The sequence below is a fragment of the Catharus ustulatus genome, chromosome 11 (assembly GCF_009819885.2).
Source record: "Catharus ustulatus isolate bCatUst1 chromosome 11, bCatUst1.pri.v2, whole genome shotgun sequence".
NCBI classification, from domain to species: domain Eukaryota; kingdom Metazoa; phylum Chordata; class Aves; order Passeriformes; family Turdidae; genus Catharus; species Catharus ustulatus.
In genome coordinates this window covers 9,758,558-9,780,361 of record NC_046231.1, presented here as the reverse complement: position 1 = coordinate 9,780,361, position 21,804 = coordinate 9,758,558, and the positions used below count along the sequence as shown (strand labels likewise).

The following is a 21,804-nucleotide window of genomic DNA, read 5'->3' as shown; positions in this document are numbered from 1 at the left end:
CACAGGACTCTCTTGAAGTCACTGCATTGTCAGATTGATTTTGGTGGGCTTCAGGCCATGCTTTGGGTAACAGACTTTGCTGCAGCCCTTTTTGAGGATGGGTACCAGCAGTAAATAACACGCTCATGGACACATGCAATCATATGTATGAAAGTGTCCCTGGGCTTTTGTTTCATTAATTAATCAACACCAGTGTCACATTATTTATGGTTTCGTTTAAATGTGTTTCTAAAGCAGAAAACATTTGCATTTTGGCAGTTCCACAGGAACAGGAACAAAACAAGAAATACTCTAGCATTTATGTATAACAAATAAAAATGTTATTTTTGGTGCATCTTCTTAAGCCATAGAGAATCACCTACAAGACACATCCAAGCATTCCAGAAAGCAATCCTATGATGACAGGTGACCCTATAAAAAGACTTCTAGCCCCATACAACCATGGTTTACACTTTTAAACTTTGTATTCTGTTCTTTCTCTCTATGGAAAATGGGACTCAAAAATTGAAGTAGTTGTTAATGCAACTTCTGCATAAACCTGGGACAAGGTCTAGTCAAAATTGACAGGAAGGTTTTCAATAGATGTGCCTTGGTTTGACTCTGTGTCAGCTGGAACAGCACCTCCCTGAAACAGGGTGATTTCCTGAAGGAATCCTCATAAAAATAATTCTTTTTACTTGTATTAATTCTCTTACTTGTATTCCATGTCCATTTCTGCTCATCCCAATGTTAAATCTATTCAGCATTCCATAGGAAACTTTCTAATACAGTTTGAGGAAACACTTCAATTTGCATCAAGGGTCACATGCTGACTAGAGGAAATAATGTGACCTGCCTACTCATCATTACAAACAGTTCAGCTAAACCACATTTCTGGATTTTAAAGAAAATTCTGCAATATAATAATTGTATCTATTCATGCTATTTGTAATTTCCAAATGGTAAATCATCATCTGTAAGAAATGCTCTCAATCAAGGGAGAAAAAGACATATAATTATGTCATTTATAATGAATTCTAAAGGAAACAAAGACTTTAAGAGGAAAAACTCTGGAGAAAACCAAGGAAGAAAATCCACACAATAATACCAGTTGCTCCTAAGAAGATGCATAGCTGATGAAAAATTTGCATTTATTATATGAAACTCAACATCAAACACTTCAGCGAGGGAACTGTCAAAACTCTGGAGTCTAGGCAAACAAGACCTGACTTTTATTAGATAAATTACATACTCTCCTTCTTTGTAAGCATCAATAAAATCAACTTTTTGACAAATAGCTATCTCCTGGGTGTGAGTTCTAAGGATTGCTGCTAATCTTCATCTTTTGAAGCATCCCAAGGATTAAAGGCATATGTCAATAACAGTGGCCCATGACCTTTGTGTGGAAGGTACCAGTGTCTCTTTGTAACTGCTCAGTCTGTGATGTGAGATGAGATGTACAAGTGCTGAGAAACCACGGAAGAGCCCTTGCTGTGCAGAAATCTGTGGACTCAGGAAAGATGCTTTCATACTATAGGGCCCTTGAATGGCACACATTGTCTGGCAGAATTGGGCTTAATCCATTTACTTTTAATGACAACTTTAACAAATATCATTGGTTGAAAAAACATGTATCTTTTAAATAAAGCAAGTAGGAAGAGGAAAATAAAATAAAATAAAATATCCAGTTTTCTAGTGACAGTTCTGTCTGCTGCCTAGATTTACTGCAAACAGAATTAATTTTAGTGCAAACAGCTTCTGTGCAAGCACTAATTGGTCTTTATTCTCATTTTGTAGGTATTTATTAGGCCAGACTCTTCTGTTATATCAGTATAAATTGATAACTCAGTTGGAGACTATGTGGTTACATCATCATAAACCTGGTAAGGAAATAAATAGCTTGCTGGATAAGTGAGATAATAATAACAGCAGTAGCAGAAATGAAGGAATGGAAACTCAGGAGTCAGATTTTCTCTTGGCTGTGGATGTTAAATACCTCACTTTCTCCTGCCATGGTATGCAAGGTATGATCAGGGCAGAAAGCCAAAAATCCCTCTGAGGTTGTCAGATGGACCTGTATATTTGTATATGATAGTGAAATTAAGTCCTAAAATCTCACCTTCTACTCCTGCTGCTGACATTGATTTCAAAGGCACACATAGCTTGGATAAAGAGCAAAGATGTAACTGCCTTCTCTGTGGTCCCTGGGACATCAAGAAGAAGCTGCTTGAAGTAGTAAAAACAAATCTGAGATTTGCTGTCCCTGAGAAAGGGAATTGAGTCATTCCTGTAAAGGAAAAAGAGAGAGTGAAGAAAGGGACACATCTGAGGCTGCCAGCTGTGGAGCTGGTGACATTTGAAATCTGTTGCTGAACAGGGTTCCCAGTTCTGATCTGGATCTGTTGCTGAATAGGGGTTCCACAGATGTCTGCAGCTCCTGTCAGATTCTGGCTGCTGCAGCAGTATCAGCACCAAGCCTGGTTTTGAGGGGTTCGAGCATAGGCAAAGGCCACGGCACTGCAGATATTGTAGTGCCAGGTGAGTGTGCTGCCTTGGCAGTGGCCTGATCTGGTGTTCCCTGTGCCCAATTTCTATTCATGGAGTTAGGGTTTTCCTCTGTATTGTGGTATCAAAGCATTATAAAATCTGTCTGGAAATAATTTTGGGATCCTCAGACTGAGACAACTCCAGAACTTGTACTCTTAGCATTCTTGTCCTGACACTGCATGCACTTTTCCATCATTCTGATTTCACCCACTGTGCTGGTTTGGCATAATTGCAGTTGTCCTTTCCTAGTAACTCAGCACATCCAAAATGAAAGTTCATAAAAGTGAAGAATAAGGAAAAAACACCCAAAGAAACAACAGGAAAACGGTAACCTATCTGGATTTAACCTATGTGCATCCAGTGTCTTTCTTACCAGTGAATGGGAGCTCTTCAGGCCACCATACAGGTCTGAGAGAGAGAAAAATGCTCTCATTACTAATGCTGGGGCTGCTGTTTTCCTGATGTCATTATAGTTCTGCCTATCAAGATAATGCATCCTGAGAAATAGCATATTGTCAGTGTTGGCTGGTGTCCTGAGAAAACAATTCAGATTGTCAGAGAAGGTCTGGTCCCTCCTCACATCCCATAGCATATAATTAAGAAATGAAGCAGACATCCCATAAGGAAAATAAGTAGAATGAATTGGAGCAGACAGCTGTTCAGGTGACTGGCTATACTCTCAATCTTATCATAACCCTCATTTCTGCAGAATTACTGAGAAGTGCTTTGCACAACACTTACAATTATCTAATGATATTTGGGAGTTGGTAAATATTTTTTCCACTGCTAAATATCATTAAAACAATTCATAGAGATTAAACAGAAGCATAAGGTCTTTGTGTGAGATAGGAGAGAGCTTATTCAGCTGTGTCTGGCAGAGGGCAGAGTGTAGGAGAGAGTTTCACTGAGAAGTGGGGAGAATTAATTATTCTCCAGATTAATAAGGTGTAACCTGGTGTAACCTGGATCAGAGACTGAGGAATTTTTAAATATATGCAAAAAGTGAAGTGAAATCTGTGCATCTGGAACTTCACAAATATTTTTCAAGTTCTGGCCTCAGTCAGTGATGTTACACAGTTTCTGCTTTGTGGAATAGTTTGAGCATTTGGATTGCTTTTCTCTCCTTTTCACAGATACCATGGTTACCTCTCTTCTGTTAATTAAGAGATTATTGACTGCTTTAGGAAATGATTTCTCTAATTTTTAAGTTTGAATTCTAAGAACAGAGTTTTTGCTGTTCAAGGGCACCATATGTGCTGTACAGGTGGAACACAGGGTGCTCTGGCTGTTGTCTTGGCACTTGTGGTGGTAGAAGAGAAAGTCAGTTCAAGGCTGCAAGCAAAGGCAGCAGAGGTCTATCCAGCTGCCTGAGAAATGTCTTTTCCTTTGGGAGAAGAACTCTTCCATCAGAACTAAGTGGAATTGTAGAATTAATGAAGCAAAAAGCAGAATTTCCCAGAAAATTGAGTGATTATTCTTTCAGAAAAAAAATACTTTCAGAATTTTCCTGAAACACTGTTGACCATCATAGCTGAAGGGCATGTATGTCATTAAAAATAAATGGTGAATCGTCATTAAAAATAAATGGTGAATCATAATTTATTGCCAGGTGCTCACAGGCATTGTCTCCTACTTGTTCACCTGCCATTGAAAAGATTCTAAGATGATTTTCTGTAGATGTGAATGGAGCCATGACATCTGAGCAGTTTGGTTCCATTCATTACTTGCAAGTCATGAATGTGGAAGGTCAGTGATGTGACATTAAATGAGTGTGCAACAGAGTCAATACCTCTGTTAGAGAATGGATGTAGAGCTTTATGCAAGAGAGCTACCAGAGGACAGCTTCTTCCCTTTCTATGGAATAACAAGGATAGATGTCCCCAAAGCATTTCCCTGCCTGAAAACACAGCCTTAAAAATCTTTGGGCCAGATATTCACAGCTGTGTGTGGGTTTGTCAGTGCTGAACCCTCTGCAGCAAATGCCAGTGTCAGGGAGGTTTTCACTTATGGATCCCATTACAGGCACAAACTGCACAGAACAACACCAAAGACTATCAGAGAACACTTGCCAGCTCGCTGCAACACTTATGGAGTGATTGTGTGATTTAGGGTTTATGGGGTGTGGCTTCCTTATTGCTGCTTGGTCATTGCTCAGAGCGAGCCTGGGGAAGGATCTGACCCACACAGGCAGAGGGAAGGAGGCTCTCCTGCACACAGAGCTTCAGAATTTATCACTTCCTTTGCTCACTCTTCACAATTTTCATCCTTTCCAGTAATCTAAGACTTGTAATGAATGAAAAGTTTGATTTGTCAAGCAATTTTTACCTTTTTTTGGGTCTGTACCGTTTGTGTAAATGAAAGCAGTCGTACCTTCCACAATTATTAACTTGCCAAGGATTTGGCATTGCTGATTTTAGCAATCCTGCCAAAACCTTTTATTTGCTGAATTTCTTTCATTTTTTTATTGTGCATTACTATTCCAGAATTCAGAATTAACAGGCTCAGAATTTACTTCTCTGTAGCTCAATGCACTGTATTAACTTTTTTATGTATATTGCCCAGGAATTTTTCACATTAGATTGGTTTTGATATTGTGAATATTTTCAATAATTGAGTTAGTTCTAGAGAACAATAAGGATTTTTTTTTCCTCTCTGTTCCAGGCCTGCATTATTATTGCTTTAGCTTATCCCATTTTACACATTCTCTCACTGAACTGTATTCCAGTGGTTTTAAAAACACATCATTTTTTGTCAGGAACGAACTGGTCTCTCTCCTTATGACATGATATAGTAGTGTTTATTGTCATAGGTATGACAGCTAGGCTAAGGAAGATTGAAGCCTGACAAAAAATGGGGCCAGGAAAACCTTTAAGAACAAACTGAGACCTGGTGTGAGTCAACAAATATTGACTAAATTGTGATGAAATCATGCTTGATCAGGCTGTGCTTGAATTTAGCTGTTATTTCTTTCTAAAACATATGTTATAGCTTTCTTAATAATTGATTTTTCAATGGGCAAGGCTTAGAGACTTTGAAAAGATATCTTGCTGGTTTTGTATTGACTCTATTTCTACCTTCCTATTCTCTCTGATAGAATGGAGAGCCTAGTATTACAAGGTTTTGCCAAATTATTTATTTATTTTAAACATTATTGTCCTTCAGGAACAAAATTTACTTGATTTTTTTTCACAATTTCTGCAGTTTATGATGGATTTGATGGATTCTCTCTTATGTGGATATATGTGTTTGTACTGCAGTCTTCTCTTGAGGTGTACTGTTACCTTTGTATAAATGGCAAAAGTGCTATAATGAGTAAGTATCTTTCTAGATGCCAGCAGCTGCAACTATTTTCTAAAGAAAAGTAAGAAACATGATAAGAAGCTAAAGTTCTGAGATGTTTTGTGTGGGGCTGGGTTTTTTTGGGGTTTTTTTTCAGATGCTAAACTCTTTTCCAAGTCTAGGATATGTTCTGTGTATGAGGACCTGTTTCAACATTTATCACCAGCAAACCACTGTGCTATTCCAAACATGATATATTTCACTTTAGTACTGCTGACTTCAGCTTACTAATTGCCTGACAGCATTTTCTTTGTTAAGCTTTAACTGTGATCATCACACTTTTGTTGTACTGACAGTAGAAATATTCAGTAACAGACGACCTAAATACATCATAAGCACAACTGTACTAATCTTTCATAATGGGTGTGCTTTTGGAATTATATGGAACACGTGCATATAATCATTGTCAGGAGCTACATGCATTCAAGTCTCCAAAAGCATCAACTGAAAGCATTATCTGACAAAGCATTCTGATGCTCAATGCACATGACTTACAGAAAAAAAAAAAAGAAAAAAACAAACCCAAAACACAAAAACCAAAAAAAGCAAACAAAACAAAAAAACCCCCAACAAACAAAAAAAATCCCCAAACAAACAAATTAAAGTCCAAACCCATAAAGATGCAGTTTTTATTTTATAGCCAATTGAAGCTGCTTATTATATCAGAATCAGCAGGACAGACCTATCATCACCTGCATATGGTCTGGATCAAACTAGTCAATTCCTTTTGTGATGATATGAGCCCACAGAAATCCACAGGCCCTCTTTCTGCTGAATTGACTAATGTTTCTTGTTTTTTAGAAAAAAGGCAAACTGCATACATCATGTATGCTTGGAGAGATAGTGTCCGGAGAGATCTAATTTTGCACAGAGAAGAGTTCTGTAGCTTTGGCTGAACAAAGACTGATTTGCTGCTGCTATCACTTTCTAATTGTTTGAAAGGGAAGGTTCAGTTTCCTGGCATATAAGCAAAGGTGTGGGAACTCAAAGGCCTGTGCTACGTGTCTGCTTCCACATCAGCTTATTTGAACTCACTTTGCAAGTTTTTGTTTCTTCATGTTCTATACTCAGCTAATAAAATTTCATTTGTGAGAGCTGCTATCAGCTTCTATACATCAGTGAGGAAACCTACATTATGAATAATGATGTAGTGTAGAAATTTTGTAGTCCCTTAGCAGCTGTAGCAGCCCAGAGCAGTGCAGACTCTGGTCCAAGCTCCAGCAAACTCCTCTGCACCAGGGAAGGGCATCCCTGTGACTCCCTGAACACCTTCAGTCCTTCACCAAAGGGTCTGAATTTGTCAGAAGATGATTTAAAACTTCAACTATTTTTAATATTTTTAATATTAATTTTTCCTCCTGACAGTATTATTGTGCTAGCAGTCTTTCAAGTCTGAAGCTGAATTACATGAGCAATGCTGATTACATGTCAGGGCTGTTAAAATGCTCTGGCATTTTTCATGTTTGGGCACACAGACTGGGATTTTCAAATACACCTCTGTGGTTGGAATATCTCATTCTGTTAGCTCAGTGTGTCATCCTTGTCTGTTCCTAGTGATCTCCTGTATGATGTTTAATGGACCCTCAGAAAGAGATGTATGCCATGGAAGATCTGCCATCTCTCTCTGTTTACTAAATATTTCCAAAAGGAGCACCTCTGTGCTCACAGACCTACCCTGTATATGTATCAAAATAAAAGGGCTTTGGAAAAGATATTCTTTTCCAAAATACATGAGGAGAAGCTGATCATGAACACCTCCTTATGCCTTTGTATTTTTGGTTTTTTTTAATCTGTGGTTTAGTGCCAATGGAATGGATAGAAATAGCAACTCGATTCTATGGTGACAATTCATCTAGAATCTTTATTTTTATAAGGCCCCAACAACATTTTATGTATAAGATTCAGCGTGGTGTGTGATAAAAATGTCAGCCAGTGACTTTCATCTAAATGAGTACAGAAGGAACAAAGGAAAAATACAGAGGTTCATTAAATGCAACTCACATTCAAAACTGAGCAGACTGAAATTTTAAAAATTGGGTGAATTTGCAGTGAGGTTCATAGTTTTGCATGTACTGCGTCACAATATTGGGACAACTTTTAAAGTGAAGATTTTTAGAACCATTATAAAAATTGTGAATTACTTGTGCATTATAATGGACACTAAACAATCATTGCTCACTAGTGAGAGTGACCTGTTTCCTGAAGAACTTTAGATACTGTTTTACCCTGTTGATTTCCCTGTAGGCATCTTATTTGCAGCCACATTATTAAATGAACTGATTCATGATGTTTCTTTTTCTAAATATTTATGCATGGAGCACTCTAGTTGTGAACATGTGTACAAAAGTCACGCTGTAGCCTTCTTTGAGAATAACTCTTCTCAGGTCCAGGTGGGTGCACTTCAAATCAGTTATATTCTGAAATAAAGTAAGTATAGATTTGAAAAATCACAATAGGCTGATTTGACAGGACAATCAGAGACTGCTTAGGTTGAGGTTTTTAAATTTCTGTTGTGTTTCTTGTTGATTATTAACATGTTGTCATACAATTTAATATTAATTTCTTTCTAACTGTAAGAAGAACTAGGAATTTTTAGCTTTGTGAGTAGTATCATTGACTTTCATTCTGCTGTTTATGAGCAGAAAAGACACAAGTGTCAATGCAAAATTAAAACCAAATTCATGGAGAAGAAAGAAGAGTCTCCACAATTATATAATGCAGAGGAAAAGAATCATAATTTACCTTTGAAATATTTATTATCAAGTGATATTTCTAACTCTGTTCATTTAACACTGGTATATATTTTTACTGTTTATAGTTTACAGTTAATACTTTTCTTAGTTGATATTTAAAGGAAAATCTTCTTGTCTTTTTCTTATGCCCTGGTCTTTTTATAAGAAAATGAATAATGAATTGATTTTAAAAATAGGAGCAGCAGTAAAAGTTTAAAGCTTACAGCAAAACAAATTCGCACAGAAATGGAAATTTGCCGTGATTTTTGTGCAGTACATCATTATGGCATTGGTCCTCTTGCCAAGCTTACAGAGCATATTTCAGTCTGTGTGACTTTGAAGTATGTGTTCTCTTAAGGCTTAACAATGTCAAGCTTCATAACACAAGAGCTAGTTTGCTTACTTCCTACTTTAAATTGCTCGTAATTTGAGACATGCAAACATTTCCACTTTATAAAGCAAGGCTACTAAACATATTATTGCTCCAACCTGCAAGTTTTATAGCCTCTGTATATTTAGAAAGCTGTGCTTTATTAAAATAAACTGTAAAGAGGCTTAACTCATTATGGAATCCGCGAGTGTCTACAATGAAATATCTTCCATTTATTATAGGGATTTAGGAAAGTTTGAAGAAAGACTATAATACTGTTGTTGTAGAAACAGGATGTTAACTATTTTTTTAGGCCTCTGAGGTTTGTAGCTGGAAGTACAGTTTATCATGGGATAGGTCTTCTACAGTCAGGCTGAAAAAATCACAATTTTTCTTTGTGCAGCCTTCAAAGCTTGAAAATGGGTCATCACCCTTCAAATACTTCAACAAAGTAGGTTTATGTAGCATTGCTTAATTTTAGATTTAAATAGATACTCACTTTTTCATAATTTTGTCTCCCTGATGAATCCGTCCTGGAAGTCATAAATGCAATGTGGAACTTTTCACTCTGCAAAATTTCACAACTTTTGCAAACATATTTGGATGAAAATGCAAGGAGATTCTAGTTCTGTCTTTGTTCAGAGAAATGGTACTTTAACTGCTGGCCTTTGGGCATTCATATTTTGGTATAATTTTTGTATTCAGGTTTGGCCCAGGACCACTACTGATTAGAGATAATAGTCCCAAAGAGGAAAAATTATTTTCATTTGCACAAGGCTAATTCATGATCTCCATTTTGTCTCCTAAGATGTTGGCTTTTACCAGCTGAGTGTGTAATGTACTCTTTATGCCACTCACAGTTTTCAGGGCTATTCCTATGCTAAACAAAAACTGCCATTGCTGAATTTTGGTGGCTCCTGCTCTTGTAGAAGCATCTCAGAACAATTTTTTCTTTGACTTCACAGGAAGCTTGACTGGTCCAACCTGAAAATTTCCAACAGGAAAAAAAATAGAGCTCAGGTCTTAATGGCTTGCCAAGTCCTTAAAATTATTGAGTCTAGTAGGAGCAAGACTGAAAGACCTTACAGAGGTGTAGTGAGTTTTCCAGCAGAGGTGTCTTCACTATTTAGCCTTACTTTACTGCTGGTTGGTGGCACAGAAGCAGGAGCACCTGTGGGATTCTGAGGCTGGGGAGGGACTGTGCACATATGCATTATTTTGTTTAGACAGACATATTTTTTTGTGCTAGCCAGAGTAGAAAAAGTGGCTGGCTTTTAGAATTGCTGCAAAAAATACCTGGTTGTTTCAAATACTGTATGTCCTAGCAGATAAAAAGAGTAAATCCAGTGTGCTGACATGGTGGAAGCTCTGGAAAAGAGGTGGGGTTAAAAGAAATCTGTTTTGGTCTCTGTGAGCAGGGCAGCTGGACTTCCCCACCCTGCCTGCGAGGACGTGGAGAGGCTGCTGCAAGAAAAGCTTTGACCAGAGCCAAAGCTGCTGCACACTCTTACAAAAGAAAGTTTAAAATATGTAGGTTGTGTGTAAAGGAACATGATCAGCAACCCGGAAATAAAACAAGGCCTAAAAGAAGGGAAGAAACTTTGTCTTAAATGAGATTGATAAGGGTGGCAGTTTTGGAGACTGGAAGGACTTCCTTTGCTCTTCCTTTGCTACTTGATGCAAAACCAATTGTGTGTGAGAAAAAGGGAAAGCATTAGATATGTTGCAATGGAGTACATGAAATATGTAGCTGACACTTAGTTTTGCTTCTATTAACCTCTTAATTGCATATAAATTGGCCAGAAAGGCCAATCATGTACCAAGAATGTTGGATAAAATATATCCACAAAAATATTTGTAATATTTAATACTGTGAAATACACAGACTTTCTTGAGTTCCTTAGCTGTTTTTCTTTTGTTAAAATGGATATTTCCTATTTTCTTTTCAACCTCTTTCCTTATGAATGCTGAACAAATCTCAGTAAATTAATTATTCTGAAGATAAGAAAGCTGCAGTTGACATCCAGTTTCTAGTGGGCATAGAACAACATTCATCTGACCCAGAACCAGTATTGGCTTACATGATTGTTACAGGTATGTTTTAAACCACTCTTAACTGCTGCTTTTAGGGCAGTTTTAGAAGGAAACTGCATCTTTACAATTATATTTCAATAGCTTTTTCATGACTAAGAGCTGGAAGACAAGGAACCTCTCTGGATTCTTTCAGATTAAGGAAGGTTTTGAGCATGTGGTCATTAACTTATTGTATAAAAATTGAAATGTCTCCTTCTTTGATCACATCTTTCTCCTGCAGATATGCATTGGACAGTTCAGATCAGCCCTGCCAGAGTGCTGTGCTTTGGAAGCCCTGGTTCTCAGGGAGCACAGGACAGCTGCCTTGTTGATCATGTCATTTTTAGCTGCTCGATAACCTCAAGGTGCTTCCTTCTGGTGAGAAGGCTGTTTCATCAAGTGTAAAACAGACTATTAAGCACTCAGTAAACATTATTAAGGGACTTGTAACTAATTATAGACTTCTGGCAGCTGTGGGGTCAGGGAGGAGTTTGAAGAATTCCTTTACTGGCTGTGGAAGCCCAAAGAAGTGTTCTTAATCTCATTTTAGATGCTGAAGTTCTTTTGCAGATTTGAACATTAGCTTCCCAAGTATATGGAACTTAGGTGCTTAAAAAGAATCTTCTGTAGATGATATTTTGTGAACATATCCTAGTTCAGTTACCCACCAGAATGATTTTTAAAACACCACTTTCTTACGCTTTGAAGTGGCGATAATGGAGCTAACAGCCATAATTAAGAAGTTATTCCAACTGTAACATACATGCAGTATTCCTTTGTTTTGTACTTGTTGCTCTTTGATGGCTGTTTTAATGAAAGGCATATGCTAAGCAGTTAATTCTGTACCACTTTACACCCTTAGTCATAAATCAGCAGAAGTTCTGTCCTGCTTCTTTTCCAGCCCCCTTCTCAAACACTTATTACAGTTTCTCCACTATTTTCCCTATAACACACAGTGGAGTGTATAGCCTGACTCAAGGGCTAAGTTTTAAAAAAATAATTAAATCAATTAACTTCTGTTATTTAAAGAGGAGCATTTACTTTCAGTGGGTATCTGCCCCTTAACCCAGAGCCCAGCAGCAGCGCTCTGCAAAATCTGAATGACATTGGATCTGAAACAGGGCAGTTTTCACTCCCTTTGCCCCATGTGTCTCTGTGATTGGGAAGGAATTGATTCTGCAGGGATTGCAGTTCCTCATTCTGTCTGGAAAAGACAACTGGTTAGTGTAGGAAGTGGTAAAAGCATTCTTGGAGACAGGGAGCACCTAAGAAAGTTTATGCTGTGGTGTGAGCAGGTCTGGAAAGTTGTTATAAACCTTCTTTTAGAATAAAAAATCCTTGGATCATGGTGCTAAGGCAGTTTGGGTCAATAGAAGATGGAGTAGTGCTGCTCTTGGGTGTAAGAACTAACCAGCCTTTTCTGTCCCTGCAGCCCCCATAGTGTCACCTTCAACTCCAGATCCTTACCTATAGCTGTCTCCTTTTTTTCCTTTTCCTTTTCCTCTTCCTCTTCCTTTTCCTCTTCCTCTTCCTCTTCCTTTTCCTTTTCCTTTTCCTTTTCCTTTTCCTTTTCCTTTTCCTTTTCCTTTTCCTTTTCCTTTTCCTTTTCCTTTTCCTTTTCCTTTTCCTTTTCCTTTTCCTTTTTTTTCCCCACCCCTGGTTAATACAGCACTTATCAGATTAATTCTCCCTGCAATACCTGAAATGATGTATTCCTGATGTTTTCTAGTACACCTGAATGTGGTACCCCTACTTTGGCTGGATGGGTGTGTTTGTTCAGCCCCTCTTGTTTAACCACTAGTTTTCTGTCCATTTGCATGCCTTTTTCAATCTTCACATATGCTTAAGCTTTTGCAGCTCTGGTCATGAAAGGGTCAGAGAGGTGATTACAAGTTGTAAGATGACCTTACCAGTAACTCTTCAAGCATAAGTAATGTTCTGAAATTGCCTAAAGCAAAAACTGCCAATTCACAGCTGATTGTAATGAATCAGGTTCTTCTATACAAAATAATGTGATCAATTTCTCATTTCACTGAATAAATAAGCTGGAAGATAGGGAACTGTCTATGACCTGCTGTTAACCTTTTCCCTCATTATTCATATCAAACCTATGACATGCATGTAAGAAATCTCTGGTTCAATTTTAGCTAATTATTTGTTAGAAGTGAGGGCTCTGTGAAGTGTTGCTGATTGTACGAGTACCTAGGGACCTTATGACATCTGATGAAAATAACGCCAAAGCAGCCACTCAGGCCTGTATGCTTTTTGTCTGCTATCATTATAACTAGAAATACTCTATTCCTAGGCAGCAAAGGCTGTGTGTCTGTCAGTGCTGCCTCTCTCAGGTACAAGATACTCTTAAAATTCGTTAGAGCTCAATTATTGTTGCAAAAAAGAAATCAGAAAAAAAAGAGGGGTATATGTTGGAATAAATTGTAAATTTGTGCAATACTTTGTTAATACTTTGCAATTTAGTGTCTGAAGCGCTTTGTCTGTAAAAATTAATTTTTGTTAATTAGTCGCTTTAATTTTATTGACCGGATGGATAAAACAAAAAACTTTGCTAGCATGTGCTGAATACAATTAATTTCACATGATCTTTTTGATGTAACTTATTTCTGTCTTTTAAAGGTACCTTGGTTTGCAGTGCAGTACTATGTTTTCTAAAATGCAGAAGAGATTTAGAAATATAGGAACTTGTTTAGAAATATAGAAGTTAGTAGCTCAGATACTGTGCTCCCCATAGGCAAAGGGTTTTCAGAACTGGAACTGATGTCACCAGTCAATCCACAGGAATTCTGCACCATAATCCATGCACATGCTAGATTTTTTCATCACAATATTTCTAAGAAATTCCTGACATCCATCTTGTAGGTGGGAAAGAGAAACCTGGTGAGTTTAATATCTTGCAATTTGCATTAGAAACATGTGAGTGCTGGGAACCTTCTAACTTTAAAATATAAGAGCATCATCTCCCTACCTCAGTGAGTGAAATACACCCCAGGGACTGAAAAATGCTCACATTGTGAAACAACTTTCATGCTGTATTACTTCTGCCTAAAGAAGTCCCTGGAGACTGCATCTTCCCAAGAAGTGCATAATGGGAAGAAGGAAATCATCAAAGAAGTGGAGAGTGAGGATAGAAAATATGAATAAAAAACCCACAGGACTGATCTTTTTGGCTATAGGGCTGTCATATAATCAAAACATACATTGTTTTTAAAGGACAGAAAAAGAACTGATTCTGAATCAATGTATTAAGATATCACAGAAAAAAAGTTTTCTAATACTGCACATAAAGCATCTCTCCTTACTGATAGATACCAGGAAAATAGAATTTAAAACTGGTTGATAGAACATGAACTGTTTCATTAATAATTCATAATTTTTTTGTCTTTCTAGAAATCCTTTCTACAATCCAGTAGCTTGTATTGCAAAGTCAGTCTCTCAGACCAGCAGATGCAAAATTTTGAGGTTTGGGGGCTGAGAGTAGTGTTGAACATTGTCTACAGAGTCTCTTTGGAGTCTTACCTCTGTGAATTTATGAAGGTTTATTATTAAACATGGCTCATTATGTTAGCTGTCATGGTACAAGGCAGAATGAAGTGAAAGTGAAGTGAAGTAAGCTGGATGCTGTGGGTATTTTCAGGAGAAACTGGCAACAATAACATCAGGAATCTTCAGAAATACATCACAGATGCTGCCTCTAATGGCTGGAATGACACTGGGTTTGATTCCAACTTTTTCCTAATTTTGCCCAGGTATAAATAACCTCACAAGCTCCGAGGCAGTGCAGGTTCAGGCCAATGAAGTTATAGCCTTGAAGGAATTTTTACAGCTCAGCGAAGAAGCCCTCAGTACATGGGTTTATCACAAAGTGGTGGCTGCAGCCAGTGCCATCAGGCACAGTCAAAATGAAGTTAGAGAGAAGACAAATGAAGGCTGCTCTCTTTGCAGCTCAGTCTGTCCGTGGTCTTCCTTGACCCTGGGGCTGGTGATTGCTGACTGGAATCTCAATGGCTATTTTCTAGTGACAATTTCAGTGTCTGAGCTCATTAATCAATTTCTACTCGGCAGAATCAGTTTGTGGAAAACTTGCAAAGGTTACTTAATCCAGAGGGAACCTGTACTGTTAGGCAGAAGACTTTTCAGCTACAGCATAAAAACAAAACTTTCCAAATCTCTGTCTTGTATCACATTTTCCATGACTGTATCAGTTACTGATAGCAAAGAGCAAACCACCAAAATCATTCATAGGGATGTTAGGAAAACACAACCTCTGCCTGCTTCCTTAGGAAAATAAACCTTTCTGCATCATAAAATCTATCACATCTCTTAACCCCATGGTCCCAGCATAAAATAGGAAACAACAGAGCTGAAATAGTCAAAAATGAAAATGTGAGAGAGGCTTTTCTTTAACTCTGTCCAGTAATATCAGTTATCATCCAGTCTAAGAGCTGGATTTCAAAGCAATTTACAGAAACCCACAATCTGTTTAAGTCCTTGAAATGTTAATCCTTACAAACACCTGGCGTAGGACTTGAGTGACTTAAAGGAATTCCCAGGACTTTGTAGCCTTACACAAGGGTGCACGCACACTGCAGCAGGACACCCAGGAGGGAAAACAGATATAGCAGTGGCTTGTGGAAATAAAAAATCCTTTCGTGTTGTAGAAATTGGCTTAATAGTTTCAATATGAAAGAATAAAATACTGCTTTATTTCTTAAATATGGTAAAAATATTTTTAAAGCAAACCTTCAAATATTTGGGTTTAATCTCTGTTGCCCATTGTGTGTGAATGGTTATTAGCTGGCCATGGCAATATCCTGGCAAACTGCCTCCTCAGTGAGGCACAATGCCAGTGTTTGGTGTGATTCAAAACTCAGTACAGTTAGTGAAGTCATTTTGTGCTCAATGTTTTGTTGGGTTTTTTTTCTTTTAGTTTTTTTTTTTTTTTTTAAAAATATATTCTATTTTATTGTTTCCATGTGGTTTTCCCTGTGCTTGTGTGGACCTTCTCTTACAAGGGAGGATGAGCTGCTTTGTGGTCTCTCTGGAGCGTGGAGTCTAATGGGGTAACTGGACATTGTCAAAAACAGTATTGCAACTTTGTGCTCTTCTGATCAGACCAAGAAATGAGGTCAGGTGTGTGACACAGCCAGCTTTTGTAACGTGGCTTAAAATAAAGTACTCTGGCCTTTCAGGACTTGAAGGGGGCATGTAAGAAAGATGAAAGCAAGCTTTTTAGCAGGTTGTGAGAGGGAAAGGAGTAATGGTCTCAAACTGAAGGAAGAGTAATATAAATTGCATATCAAGAAGTATTTTTTATGAGAGTGATAAAACACTGGCACAGGTTGCCCTGTGATGCCCCATCCCAGGAAACATTCAAAGTGAGGTTAATGGGGCTTTGGGTAAACTGGTCTTCTTGAGGATGTACCTGCTTATTGCAGAGGGGTTGGATTGGATGAGCTTTAAAGGTCCCTTCCAACCTAAATAATTACGCGATTTTAAGACCATATTGGTCTTTATTCTCCTTATTAAAAAAAAAAAAAAAAAAAAAAAAAAAAAATATATATATATATATATATATATATATATATATATATATATTTATTTCCTTCCTTTACCTGCAGTTTTCTTGGATTAAAATTTATCTGGAGCCTGATCAGTTTTTCTGCCGTCTTGCTACTCGGCAGATCATTCCCAGAATCACAGAATCACTAAGGCTGGAAGGGACTCCGGAGATCACCCAGTCCAACCCCTGCCCTGGTTCCAGAATGTGTCTGGGGGGTTTGGGATGTCTCCAGAGAGGGACACTCCATGCCCTCCCTGGGCAGCTGTTCCAGTGCTCTGCTACCCTCAGTTCTTCCTCATGTTGAGGTGGAATTTGTTGTGCTTAGTTCAAGCCATTGCTCCTCATCCTGTCACTGGCACCATCCCCTTGGCACCCTTGACATTTGCTCTTAGCAGAGCTGATGTGAGAACTACTGTCAGAAAAGGAAAAATCAGGCTGGAGTAAGTCCCAGATGTACTCACTCCACATGATGGCCAATTTGTGCAGTGGTGTTGACCTGTTTATCCCAGGCTCTGGACTGGGGTCACTTCCCTGGAAGGTTGTGTGCTGCACAGGTGCACACACTGAGTGTACAGAGAAGTCCTGGCACAAAAGTGGAAGTCTAGCCATGAATTACCCAGAGAAGAATCCTCTTTGGAATTAATAAACACTTATAGCACATCACTGTGTGATTTCCATAAACACCTTCTTCTGTCAGGTTTTTTTTTTTTTTAAGAGCTTACTCAGGTAGTTGTTCAATCCTGCATGTTTTTAATGGAAAATAATTCTTTGGTTTTTGAATTTTTCAATTATATCAGTTAGTGATAATGTTAAAGTCAGGAAGGTACTCCTCTTTATGTCATTTTCATCTGTACATTCAGTTTCTATGGTGTGCTGATGGATTCCCTAAATATTAGCAGCAATGAGCTGACACAGAATTTGGTGTATTAGTGTCTAGGAAGATTTATTTTTCATGGCAGAGTTTTACAAGGAAGACCATTCTGTAACTCTCGGCACAGATACGCGTGGATGAGTGGATTGCAAGTGTTACTTCCACAATTGGTTCTGGAGGCATTAGCTGACAGGGTGATTGTGCCCCTTTCCCACACATGTTAGCAGTGATCTCGTTGCAGCAGCATTGCTGGAGATACTGAAATGAGCTGACTTTGGGAGTGTTTCCTGAGTTTAAATTCCTTGACTGTAAAGCAATATCCTAACAGTTATATGCTACTCACTGGCAGAGGGAGAAGGGGAAAAGGGGATCAAGAGATGCATAATGATTCTGATTTTTTGCCACTGTCTCAATAAGTTTCAACCACATTCCATGGCTGTATCTCTGCTCTCTTTTCAGAGAAATCCTGATTGTGATGTTTATTCAATTTCCTGTTAGTGGTAACAGTTCTGTTTTCTTGCATCCATTTCTTACCCTGTTTTCAGGGAAGCAGTGATACAGAGGGTAGCACAAATAGAACTTTTCCTGTCCTATTGTTACCATAATTTGGCTGTAAGTATGCAGGTTGTTATTGGGTAATTGATTGGTAATTGTTGAAATTAAAACTCCATCCAAGGTTCCTGTTGGTCAGTGCAGTTTAAAGCAGTCTAATGCTCTTCACTCTAACTGAGAACAGCTTCTGCTGGCTGCTGCTCAGGAGAACCAAGGCCTCAGATTCCCTCTGGCTCTCTCCAAGCTTGAAAATGCAAGTTCCACCACTCTTCTGTGCAAGACACAAGGCATACCAGATGCAGCCTGGAAATTGGCTTTTAATGATTGATACTGCTTGTGTGAAGCAAGGATGTTGTGCTGAATATAGAAATGCTGTAAGAGCATCACCAGCAGCACTGAACTATCACAGACATGTCATTGATGGGAATATTTAAGCTCTACTTAACTGAGAACATAAGTTCTGGCATTTCATTCCCTTGGATGTAGGTGCATGACCACCTTCATCAGTGGCAATTAGTGTTAAATAACAGAGGAAGAATCAAAGAAACCAGACTAAAACCCTTCTATTTCTATAAATTTATGTTGACTTCTGTTGGTGGGAAAACTATTATTACTTTGTTTACCCCAATAATATAAAGTGAGGTGAAGCTGAGCTGGTGCTGTGACAACAGGGCTCGTGTGCAAATGGTGTGGGGACTATTGATAGCAACGTTTAAGGCATTTGCCTGTTAGATATACTAAAGGCATGTGCTCCACCAGACATTAGGACTCACTGAAGATACAACCATATTGTAAAAAGTCATCCTTCAGTATCTGCAAAGAGATTCTCTCCTTGGCTCTAGAGGCAGGGTGCACTGAGGAGCATCCTCCTTTAGAATGAGTGTGGGGCATTGCTGAAAGCAGCATCAGTTTCATTTTTAGGCAGCCCACCCCTCTCTAAATGAAAGTAATTATTTACAAACAGGATTGTACCATGGGATTGAGGGTCAGACAGGATTTGGGAGAGGTGGTTAAAACCTGGCTTTGCAATACATATGTGGTATAATCAACTCTGTTGCATAAAAATTCTGCAAGTTTTTCTAACGCAAACCTTGTACTGCAGAGGGATACCCAAATTCTTCATTTTTTCTCATAGACTATCTTAATATGTAAAGTTTTCCAAAGTTTTCCTGTTCAAATCTTGTTCAAGAACAGAATCTCCTGATTGCATTTCCATCCTGTGTCTCAGTGCAATCTGGAATGAATAAAAATGAGAGAAAAATTTGACACACAGTATTGAGATGCCAGGCAAAGCTCTGGAGGGCAGAACAAAAGGGGAGGAAGCCCAAGCATTCCAGCCATGGGAACATCTGCACAAAAGCACAGCAGCAAAGACGTGCCAGGTGCTGGTGTGGCCCCTGAGAGAGCGCTGGTGCCGGACACATGGGTTTGGAGCGCTCTATCCTCCATAGATTACAGACAGCAAGGCTGCTCTGTTCCACCTCTGATGGTGCTCAGGGCTGGCCTGCATGGAACTGCAGGTTATGAGAAAGTGCAAACTTTATGGGCAGTTCTCTAAATGTACATGCAATTGCAGTTTCTGCTTAACATATAAGATAATGGCATTATTTATAAATCGATGGTCTGTGTTTGAATGCTGGTTTTCTGAAAATGCATGTTTTCTGAAAGGGCATGTTTTGTATGAGCCTCTTTATTTCTATTTGTCTCACTTGTCTTTGATAAAAACACCTCCTGTCTGAAATGTACTATTTAAGAGTACAGGTTTTATTTGAATTCTGAAAGTATCATTTTTCCCTGAAACTCCTGTGTACAGTAAGTTAAAGTCTGGCTCCTGACTAATCCAGTCTCACAAGATTCTGAGGGAAGTGCTTCTACCATTGACCGTAGTTTCACAGAAAAAGTACACAACTGTCAACTTGATAATTCCATTTACTGCAGTGGGTTTTTGGTCTCATTGTACCCTTTAGTTGGAAGAGGTGGTAGTTTTACAAAATGTTTCCTGGACTTGCCTAGGGCACAGCCACAGGCCCTAGAGGACATTAATTAAAATAGCAATTTCTATTTCCATTGAGACAAACAATGTGTCTAGTCTGACAAAATGGCCCACATAGGCTGGTTCCTAAACAGCACTTTGGACAAGTAACAGCAATTATTTGCAAAATTGGAATTGGTCTCTGAAATATAATCCAAGAGCAGAACATCTCAGCATAGAAGTTCTGGATATACTGCCTGTTGTGGGTAGAACTAGTTCAGAGCAACACCAGTACTGGTTTTGGTGGACTAAATAATTCACCTTGACTTCAGTATTGGGATGTCATGCAAAGCTTTAGATGGCTGAACCAGAAAAAAATCTAAAAGTACAACCAAATGGTTTTGTAACTTTTTCAGTGTCTGAAATGAACATCACATTTTCACTTGAAAACAAGAGTCACGAAAAACAAAAAACCCCAAAACAAATAAAGCAAAACCAACAACAACAACCTTCAAAAAACCCAAGCAAATCAAAGAGGTAAAATATAACTTTTAAATTAAAATGTCTTTGCTCTCTCTATATAAAAACCATAATTTATTCTTTTCATATATCTATTTTTTCTAGAAGTTATTTTACTTTGCTGAGAAGAAAGGTGTATCAGCTCTTGTTGACCTGTATCTAATGGGAAAATCAGTGGCTCACATAGTTGCAGACAGTGGGATGTGACTGTCAGTAGGAGCAATTTTTAAATATCCAAAATCACTCTAAACACTATAATGCTGTTTGGTATTTTACAAAAACAAAACCAAATATAAAGTGTGTTTGAATCTCTGCAACCACATGTAATTCAAAAGAAGTTCCCTGATACAATGCCATTAATGGTTTAAATCCTGCTTCTTTTGTCCACTCCTGTAAAGAATGAACAGTAACTACCTGCTGCCACTGAATGCTGCTATACAGGTGGACAGTAATTCCTGTGCTCCTTCTAGACTGGACAGAGATTTCAACCCTTTTAAGGATTTTTATTTAATAAATTGATTTGCTTCTTGTTGCACACATGGCAGCAACAGAATGTCAGTTTTCACAAGCCCTGAATCTTGTTGTCTGATCTATCAGGAATATCAAATATGTAACCTAAGTAGTGTTTAATTGTCAGAACACTTTGTTTATTTTCAGATAATTGCCCTAAGTTGTAATGCTTAAAATGCTGTTAAGCTTTGTTGAGCTCTGCCAGCCTATCAGCAGCAGGGGAATTGTGTTTCTGCAGTAATAGGCAGATGTCAAAATTAACTGTGGCAAAGAAGCCTGAAACAACTCGTTCTAATATAGTGAATTACTGACCTCCCATCTTAATGGGGTTTTTTTTGACACTGATCACTTTTAAAGGAAAGAGTCACAGCCCATATTTGGGTCACAGATCTAGGTCTTTAAAGGATCTTTTATTGGAGTTTTATATAACAGACAGTGAATGAGAATGGGCAAAGAGGGAATTGTACAAATTCCATGCACATGGGAGCACCTCAGATCTTTGACCATCTGTGGGAGAATGGTCATTTGAAGGTATTTACCCACCTAGAGCAGAGTTTCTGCATTCATGAACTTTAATTTCATGCCTTCTGGCTTATGAAAAGAGTAGTTGTGTTCTTTATGTATTTACCCCCTAAAAAAGGAAATCTTTCTGGAAACCCTTATTCCGCAGCAGAAATGGGTTAGACTTCAAGATAATTGTTCTGTGATGAGCATAACTTCAGGGCTGAGCTCAAATGCCCAGTTAAGCAGCAGTGTGCACCCCTG

At 38.3% G+C, this 21,804-nt stretch overlaps 1 long non-coding RNA gene across 1 annotated transcript in view; it reads left to right on the top strand.

Moving 5' to 3' along the window:
• The first annotated feature begins 1,796 nt into the window (after nt 1-1,796).
• LOC117001615 overlaps nt 1,797-21,804 on the top strand; it is a 137,466-nt gene continuing 117,458 nt past the window's right edge. The window contains exon 1 of the long non-coding RNA XR_004419083.2: nt 1,797-1,862. This is a non-coding gene — a long non-coding RNA (uncharacterized LOC117001615). The remainder of the gene's footprint in view (nt 1,863-21,804) is intronic.